Genomic DNA, 10,035 nt, shown 5'->3' on the forward strand with positions numbered 1-10,035 from the left:
TATCCCTCCCCCCCCCCAACCCCACAACAGTCCCCAGAGTGTGATGTTCCCCTTCCTGTGTCCATGTGTTCTCATTGTTCAATTCCCACCTATGAGTGAGAATAAGCGGTGTTTGGTTTTTTGTTCTTGTGATAGTTTACTGAGAATGATGATTTCCAATTTCATCCATGTCCCTACAAAGGACATGAACTCATCCTTTTTTATGGCTGCATAGTATTCCATGGTGTATATGTGCCACATTTTCTTAATCCAGTCTATCATTGTTGGACATTTGGGTTGGTTCCAAGTCTTTGCTATTGTGAATAGTGCCGCAATAAACATACGTGTGCATGTGTCTTTATAGCAGCATGATTTATAGTCCTTTGGGTACATACCCAGTAATGGGATGGCTGGGTCAAATGGTATTTCTAGTTCTAGATCCCTGAGGAATCGCCACACTGACTTCCACAATGGTTGAACTAGTTTACAGTCCCACCAACAGTGTAAAAGTGTTCCTGTTTCTCCACATCCTCTCCAGCACCTGTTGTTTCCTGACTTTTTAATGATTGCCATTCTAACTGGTGTGAGATGGTATCTCATTGTGGTTTTGATTTGCATTTCTCTGATGGCCAGTGATGGTGGGCATTTTTTTCATGTGTTTTTTGGCTGCATAAATGTCTTCTTTTGAATATTTTAAAAGATTTGAAAAGGAAATGTGGACTCATAGGATCCAAGGCATCTTAAAACAAGTACTTTAGCTTCACATCTTTCTGATCCTGCAGGTTTCTTGCTTCTTAGAGTCTGTTCCACTCTTTTAGTCTACAACTGAATTTTCCCTGCCCACCCTTTCTGTTTATTCATCATTTAGGTGGTTGTAATAATTTGCAATGTTGTCAGCTCAGGCCAAAACTTTTACATAACTTGTCCAACGCAGAATCTGTTGCCTTCAGAATACAGTTTCTCTGCCTCTTATTTCTGATAATTAAAGAAAAAACTGATTGACTATTGATTGGATCTCCTAGAATCAAATATACACTCCAGTCTAATTATAGGCATTCATCTGAAATACTGCAGACTTAATTCCAGGCCCCCAAATAATGCAAATATTGCAGAAAGGTAAGTCAGATGATTTTTTGGTTTCCCAGTCGATAAAAAATTTATGTTTACACTTACTGTAATCCATTAAGTGTGCACTAGCATTATGTCTAAAAGACAATGTACAAACCTTAATTAAAAATACTTTATTGTTAAAAAGTGCTAACAATCATTTAAGCCTTCAATTAGATGTAATTTTTTTGCTTGTGGAGGGTCTTGCCTCCATGTTGATGGCCGTTGACTAATCAGAATGGTGGTTGCTGAAGATTGGGATGGCTATGCCAAGTTCTTGAAATAAGACAACAAATGAAGTTTGTCACATCTATTGACTCTTTCTTTCATGAAAGATTTCTCTGTAGCATGCTATTTCCTTTTATAGCATCTTACCCATGGTAGATCTTCTTTCAAAACTGGAGTAAATCCTCTCAAACTCTGCCACTGCTTTATCTACTAAGTTTTTGAAATATTTTAAATAATTTGTTTTTATTTCAAAACATGTTCACAGTATCTTCACTAGGAGTAGAATCCATCTCAAGGAATCAATCACTTTCTTTGTTCAGCCATAAGAAGGAATTCCTCATCTGTTCGTTTTATCAGAAGACTGCAGTGATTCAGTCACATCTTCAGGCATTATATCTAATTCTAATTTTAATTCTAATTCTTTACGTCTAATTCTAATTCATCTTGCTATTTCCACCACATCTTCAGGGACTTCCACTGAAGTCTTGAATCCCTCAAAATTATCCATGAGGGCTGGAATCGACTTCTTCCAAACTTCTACAAATGTTGATATTTTGACTTCTTCCCAGAAATCACTAATGGCATCTAGAATGGTGAATTATTTCCAGAAGATTTTCAATTTACTTTGCCCAGATCCATCAAAGTAATCACTATCTATAGCAGCTATAGCCCTATAGCCTTAAAATATTTCTTAAATAATAAGACTACAAAGCAAACATTACTCCTTGATCTATGTGCTGTAAAATGGATGTTTTGTTGGCAGACATGAATGCAACATTGATTTCCTTGTATGTGTCCATCAGAGCTCTTGGGTGATTAGGTTCATTGTTAAAGAGCAGTAATATTTTTTAAGAGAATATTTTTGTCTGAAGGGTAGGTCTCAATATAGGGCATAAAATATTCAGCATGCCATGCTGTAAATAGAAGTGTTGCCATCAAGGCTTTGTTATTCCATTTTATACAGCACAAGCAGAGTAGATTTAGCATAACTCTTAAGGGTCCTAGAAGTTTTGGAATGATAAATGACCATTGGCTTCAACATCAAGTTGCCAGCTGCATTAGCCCCTAACAAGAGACTCAGATTGTCCTTTGAGGCTTTAAAAGCCAGACATTGACTTCTGCTTTCTAGCTATGAAAGTGTTAGATGCTATCTTCTTCCAACAGAAGGCTGTTTTTCTGCATTGAAAATCTGTTCTTCACTGTAGGCACTTTCTTCGATGATCTTAGCTAGATCTTCTGGATCATTTGCTGCAGCTTTTGCATCAGCACTTGCTGCTTCATCTTAGACTTTTATGTTATAGAGATAGCTTCTTAAACCTCATGAGCCAACCTCCTCTAGCTTCCAACTTTTCTTCTGCAGCTTCCTCACCTCTGTCTGCCTTCACAGAATTGAAGACAGTTAGGGTCTTGCTCTGGATTTGAGTTTGGCTTAAGAGACTATTGTGGCTGTTTTGATCTTTTATCCAGACCACTAAAATGTTTTCTATATCAGTAATACAGTTGTTTCATTTTATTATCATTGGTGTGTTCACTGGGGTAGCACTTTCAATTTACTTCAAGAACTTTTCCTTTGCATTCACAACTTGGTTAACTGCTTGATGCAAAAGGACTAGCATTCTGCCTTTCTCAGCTTTCAATATCCCTTCCTCACTAAGCTTAATCATTTTGAGATTTCAATTTAAAGTGAGAGGGAGATATGCAACTCTTCCTTTCACTTGGACACTTGCAACAAGCTTGTTCAACGCTCAGCCTGCAGCCCAGGATATGCGTTGACCAACACAAATTTCGTAAACTTTCTTAAAACATTACGAGTTTTTTTCTGATTTTGTTTTTTAGCTTAACAGCTATCATTAGTGATAGTATATTTTATGTGTGGCCCAAGACAATTCTTCTTCCAATGTGGCCTAAGGAAGCCAAAAGATTGAACACCCATGACTTAGAGGCTATTATAGAGTTATTAATTGGCCTAATTTCAATTTTTTCTCAGGAAATAGAGAAGCCCAAGGAGAGTGAGAGAGATGAGAGAGCAGTTGGCAAAGTAGTTGGAATGCACACAACATTTATTAAATCCACATGGGTGTGGCTCATGGCAGGCACTCCAAAACAATTACAATAGTAATATCAAAGATCAATGATCACAGACCACCATCAAAGACTACCATAACGTAATAATTTAAAAGTTTGAAATATTGTGATAATTACCAAAATGAGACACAAACACAAGAAGTGAGCACATGCTGTTGGAAAACAATGCCAATAACTTGCTGGATGCAGGATTGCCACAGACCTTCAATTTGTTAAAAAAAAAAAAGTGATATCTGCAAAGTGCAATAAATAAAATAATAATAAAATGAGGCATGCCTGTATCTATAACCATTCATGTGAGGTCAGCTGGTATGTTGCATATCTCTTTTAAGAGTTTGAAGAAGACAAATTATGTTAAATGGAATTGGGATATGGCAGGCATATTAAACTGACATGTCCAACACAAAGACATGGTCTGTAAAAGCAACACTCATATACAGGCGCACATGTCAGGAAACTAAATATATATGTGTGTGTGTATTGGTGTGTATAGTTTCAAATTTTGTAGCACTTTGGATTTCAGATTTTTGGATTAGGAATGCCCCCAATCCAGAATACTCTAAAATCTAAAATTGAGCACCTACATGCCATCGGAAAATTTCTTACTTGATCTTAGGTGACAAGTCATAATAAAATGCCATCAAAACTTTGTTTCATGAACAAATTTATTTAAAATATTGTATAAAATTACCTTCAGGTGATGTACATAAGGCATACATGAAACATAAATAAATTTTATGTTTAGGCTTAGGTCTCGTCGCCAAGATAGCTCATTAGATATTTGTAAGTATTCCGTAATATAAAAACAATTTATATATTAGGACTTCATAAAGTTTAAAACTTTCTCCAAAACCAGATTGGCACAAATATATTTAAGGATTATTCTGCTTCGTGTATATTCAATAATGCCGTATTAATTTAAATTTCATAAAAGATTCTGTTATTGAAATTTAGGAGGTAGTTGATACCGTTAGAGGCCTTTTATTTATACCTTTTGTTTTGATCTAAACTGTTGGTGATTTGAAAATCTTAATTTCTGAGTGAATTATACAGATAGTCATATTGCTTAAGTTTATCATCTTTTTTGTATAATTAGGATGAATAATTTAGTTTATATCTTTTGTATTTAATGCAATTAAAAATGTCCACTGAAAATACAATTCTATTAGCTGATTTGAGAGAATGTCTATGGTTAACTCGCTTAATAGCATTGACTGGACAAAAGCGACTTTTATCATAATTCTCTCGTCTTTTCAATTTCAATATGAAATATTACCAGTGAATAAACAAATGAATTGAGAAAAGTTCACATTCTTTGCTGAAACCCTAAGGGTCTGGTGAATACATTTACATTAATGGTGGATTTAAAAAGATAAAATATAAATCCATAACATTTTAAGAAATATTGTGTGGGCTGGGCGCGGTGGCTCACGCCTGTAATCCCAGCACTTTGGGAGGCCAAGGCGGGCGGATCACAAGGTCAGGAGTTCGAGACCAGCCTGGCCAATATGGTGAAACCCCGTCTCTACTAAAAATACAAAAATTAGCCAGGCATGGTGGCAGACGCCTGTAGTCCCAGCTACTCGGGAGGCTGAGGCAGGAGAATTGCTTGAACCTGGGAGGCGGAGGTTGTTGTGAGCTGAGATCAGGCCACTGCACTCCAGCCTGGGAGACAGAGCAAGACTCTGTCTCAAAACAAAAACAAAAACAAAAACAAAAACAAACAAACAAACAAAAGAAATATTGTGTGTGTGAATAATGTGCATTTGAGGACAGAATTTATAATTACTTTAGTCATCATACTTAATTTTAACAGTAAGAAATTGTATGAGATATGTGATGTAATGTTTTCTTATCTAGTAAAATCATTGAGCATACTATCTCCACAAAACTCAATGAGAAACGGTAGGTAATATGTTAAAGAGTAAGAACCCAACAAATGTTATTTTCTGTTAGCATGATTGTGATCATTATTATCATTTTCATCATTAGTTTACACTCTGGATATGCAGCAACATAACAAGGTAATGTATGTTTTGTATTAAGTGTCAATGTTAATTTTACAAATATTAATATTTTTAAAATCCTGATTTCTAAAAGATTCTACTAATGATATCACAGACAAGTACAGTTTTGAATTTATAGTTATATTATACATTATATCCACCAAATTCTAAAATTTCTCGCTGGCTAAAATAAATTCTCCTATATTCTCTTTTCTCATTTCTTCCTGAGTATCAACAATTTTGTAAAACTTTAAGGTTGAAGAAATTTGGTAGCAAATACAAAGAAGAAAACTGCCAATTTCCTTCCAGCTAAACATTTATTTCTACAGAACCATATATTTTTATCACTTTCTGGTCCTGCATGATCACAAAAGATTTTCTCGTTTCTCTTTGTATAAACAAATATGCCTTTCCTGTGGATAGTGTGATGGCATTCAAATTATTCTGATTTTCCCCAATAATCTAGCATTGTTCATAACACACACACACACACACACACACACACACACACACACTCATCTAGTAACCATCAAAACCCGGAAGAATAACCAATGTTTCAGGACACAGATGTAATTGCAATGCAATGAAATATAGATAAAATTTCTAAATCTCCTAAGAGAAAAACATTTAGAAAAGCCTTTTTAAAAAGCTTTAAAGAACTCAGAACTTGCACACACCTGGAATCCCAGCTACTCAGGAGGCTGAGGCAGGAGAATTGCTTGAGCCCGGGAGGTGGAGGTTACAGCGAGCCGAGATCGTGCCACTGCACTCCAGCCTGGTTGACAGAACGAGACTGTCTCAAAAACAAACAAACAAACAAAAACAAAAACAACAACAAAAGAAACTCAGAACTTTTGACAATCACAAGTGAAACAACCTCCCCAAATTTCTTTAAAAAAAAAAAATTGATAAGCTCTAACCTCTAAAGACAAACTGGGGAAGAATATCCTTCTATAGCCAACTTTAAACAAACAATAACAAGCTTATAATACCAACTTCCAGGGAGAGAATATCATGGGATATCTATAACTAAATTTCAATAAAAGAATTAAGCTTCAAGAAGACTGGAATGCCAGCTTCTGATGTGAAAAGTAAATGTAATGAAAGCTATCTCAGAGAAAGAAATGAAATTGCATATTGGTTATCAGCACTAATTATATAAATGTTCATATAATGATAGGGGCATAAAAATCATGTATAAATCAATAATTTAAAAATTGAAATAAATGCAAGAATCTTAGGGATACCATATTTAATTTTAATTTCCACAGAAATTGATTTAAATCGATTCTGACAAACGAAGTACCTTTTAGAGGTGAGTGAGCCTTGAGCCACAAAAAAGATTGAATTGCGGTCAAGCAAATCCATTCAGGAACCAGCATTCAAAGCCACTGTAAATTCTGTCGCTTCTTCATTTAGGTCCCAGCTCCTTCATTATATTGACACGTATGTTAGAAAATATTCTCAATTACTCTAAAATTACCAGGAGATCAAAGTACTGGAGACAGAACAAACAAGTTTGTGAGAAACTTAAAAATAATGATGCTCTTCTGACAAAAAAAAAAAAGTATTTTTGAGGACTTTGTTTTTCATTTTCTTTCTTATGAATCTCTAAGGTCTCCACTGAAATTTATATCATATCAAAAGTGAAAAACAAAATGGAATAGCTATTTTTCTACCTCATAACTTTCATGAGTAAAACATTCATCTTTCCTGCTGAAGGGAAGAAAAGACACTTCCTTCATAATAATTCTTAACTTTTTCTTCATGATACTGTGCATCAGAGAAGACAATAGATGGACTATAATAGGACGGATGAAAATCAAGGCTTTGGACATTTTGATAGGTGATGGAAATAATCATTTATTTAAGTATCATCACACAGTTCTTGGTAAACAAGAAAGTATATTCAGTGCAGCTCTGATAAATTTTAGTTGAAAAGAATCTCCCTTTGCTAAGTTTTCAATTTTGTTCCAGATAGATGAAAACCATAGAAAGCACTTATAATCTCTTTCTTAATCATAGATCTGGAGACAAGGTATACTAGAATATATTTGGAGCTAGATATTGATATGTAGTAGACTACATTGAATAAGTTAATAACTCTCTTTAAATGAAAAAGATATTCCATGAACCTATTGATTTGAGTCATTTAAATACATTACACTGTACCTGCCTTTTGGTAATTATACCAATTAGATTGGAGAACCATTTATCAGGGTGCCAATTAAGTAAATTCTATACTTTCTGGAGCTTAACAAAACGGTCTAGATTGGACTGACTAAATAACTCCTATGTTCCTAGGCACTTTAGTTGACTTGATCATGTAGCATGACAATAATTTCCTACTATATGAACTAGGGTTATAGCTACTGAAAGACATAGTTTATTCATTTAGTTTGCTTTATCATCCGAATTTGAAAGCTAAAAACTTTAACAAAAAATATTGGCTTGGAATCTTACTTTTAATTTTGTTTAAAAACTGATTTCAATGAACATTTCCTTTTAGTTGATTCTTGAATTTAAAGGTTAATTAACTTAATGATTCTTGGGTTGGTAGACATGTAATTGTGGTTGATTGAAATTTTTTTCACTGCCACATTTTTCAGAAGATACAGAAGAATGAATTAAGAATTAACTGACATTCAATAATAGTGGAAACTTAAAAAACCCTTATAATCAAATTTTTGCTAAAAAGGAGTTCCTGTTTTTTAAATTATTAAATCTAAAGGACTTTTTAAAGTGATTTTTTCTAACATCTATTAAAGAATGGAGATGTTCTCCAAGTATTTTAACCACTCTTTGAGGAGAAGGGTATGAAATTCTGTATAGTCACTCATAGAGTTACTATACTTAGTCACACTGTACATTATTGAGCAGAACACCAAGAGGTGGTAGAGTAAATATTCAAAAACACAACTATTCATTTAATTTTTGTAACTGACATTTAGAGTATTATAATTATATACTAATAAAATATGAAACAAAACATTTCTGAAACAGAATAGTTTTGCTGAGAAATCTCCAAGCCATTTTTCTGTTGCCAGTATCTAAATATACAAATGTTTTTACTAAGTCACATGAGATGCTGGTGTTGGTCAAAGAAATTCCATCAGTTGTTTTAAGTGAAAGATATACTTAGATATTAAGTAGTCAGTTAAATAATTATTTTGTACTCAAATCAGCTCTTTTTAAAATTATGTAGTTCAACACTATGGGTGTCAGTGTAGTGCTTTTTCTGAGAATACATAATATATTGCAAAATTCAAATAATGTGAAGGAGTTCTTATGCATTTTTACAGTGCAACAAAGTGGTACTCACAGGTTGGGGAGAAGTGAGAAGAATTGAAATCTCGATTGAATTTGAAGAGGTATATATGATGAGGAGATATGAGAGGCAACCTTTGAGGAAATGAGTGGTACAGCAATTGAAAACAAGTTTTGTAAATCAAGTTGGAAGAGATTAACCTACATCATCATAGCAGATCAGATATCAGAAGAAATAACTATAACACAAGAACCAAAATAATCAAATAATTTCAGATATTAAATTTAAAATTTTAATCAATTCTAAATGATATACACACAAATTAGTTTGCTTGCAAAAGTCAGAGAAAGCCTATTTTGCTTAATTATAGTCCTTGTAAACATTTCTCTCTACATCTATTTACTGTTATGACTTGCAGCAGCAAGAAAACCCTTTAAAGTCAATATACTTAATATCCATAAGGGGAGATGACTTAAGTTAGTTTTTAATCAATTTAAGGCAGTTTAACATATACTTGAGGATCTACTAAGCTACAAATGTTCTTCTGAGGACTTCAGGGAGTGTAAATATGAACATGAAGCACTCCTTACAGCAGCTTACAATCTGAGAACTAAGGTAGAAGGAGTTTACATATGAATGAATTACATGATAGAATAAGGTGAGTGCCAAAGTACAAAATGGTGTAAAAGCGTTTACCAGAAACAACAATTATCTTAGATGGTTAGGAGGAATCAAGAAAAATATCCAAAAGGAAGTAGACCTCTGCACATTTGCCCACTTATTCATAGTCAACAATGGAAAAAATGTGGAACATGATGAAGAAAGAGCTTATGGCCAAGACGGGTTGAAGTGTAGTGCAAGTGGTAAGGGGAAGTGGAAAATGAGGCAAGAAAGATAGACTGGAGTCAAACTGCAGGGCTTTGAATGCTGAGTTGACAATTATTAGCCAAAAAAAGTGACACTGCCTCTTCCATCACAGAATAGATGACAGTAGACCATTCTAAGAGATGCACATTGAAAAAACATTTAGAGAGCACGATGCGGCCTTTGAGGAATTTAATCATCAAACATTTATTGAAGACCTATTATGTGCCAGGGCTGCTTTGATTGTGAAATTTGTGCTATGCATGAAGACTACAGAAACACAAAGTAAAGTCCTAGTCCTTAAATGGTTCAAAAGTGAATGAGAAAGGACACTTCCAGAAGTGCAGTGTAAACAATTTAGGATATTATCAGGAAACAGGGGATGTTTGGATTATCTATTACCATGTAAGAAGAAATCCCAAAGCAGTGGTGTTATGGGTTGGATTGTGTCCCCACAAATTTATATGCTGAAATCCCAATCCCAAGTACCTTAGAATA

The 10,035-nt window shown here is 34.2% G+C and overlaps 1 long non-coding RNA gene across 8 annotated transcripts in view; it reads right to left on the reverse strand.

The window, feature by feature from the left end:
• LOC134810442 (uncharacterized) overlaps positions 1–10,035 on the reverse strand; it is a 97,337-nt gene that overhangs the window by 54,704 nt on the left and 32,598 nt on the right. For 7 of the 8 annotated variants that reach the window (XR_010158479.1, XR_010158485.1, XR_010158484.1 and 4 more), the window contains 3 exons: positions 8,728–8,807; positions 6,712–6,903; positions 6,083–6,198 (listed from right to left, as the gene is read on the reverse strand). This is a non-coding gene — a long non-coding RNA (uncharacterized LOC134810442). The remainder of the gene's footprint in view (positions 1–6,082; positions 6,199–6,711; positions 6,904–8,727; positions 8,808–10,035) is intronic. The other variant, XR_010158480.1, reaches the window with a different exon arrangement.

This window comes from Pan troglodytes, chromosome 6 (genome assembly GCF_028858775.2).
Source record: "Pan troglodytes isolate AG18354 chromosome 6, NHGRI_mPanTro3-v2.0_pri, whole genome shotgun sequence".
Lineage (NCBI taxonomy): Eukaryota > Metazoa > Chordata > Mammalia > Primates > Hominidae > Pan > Pan troglodytes.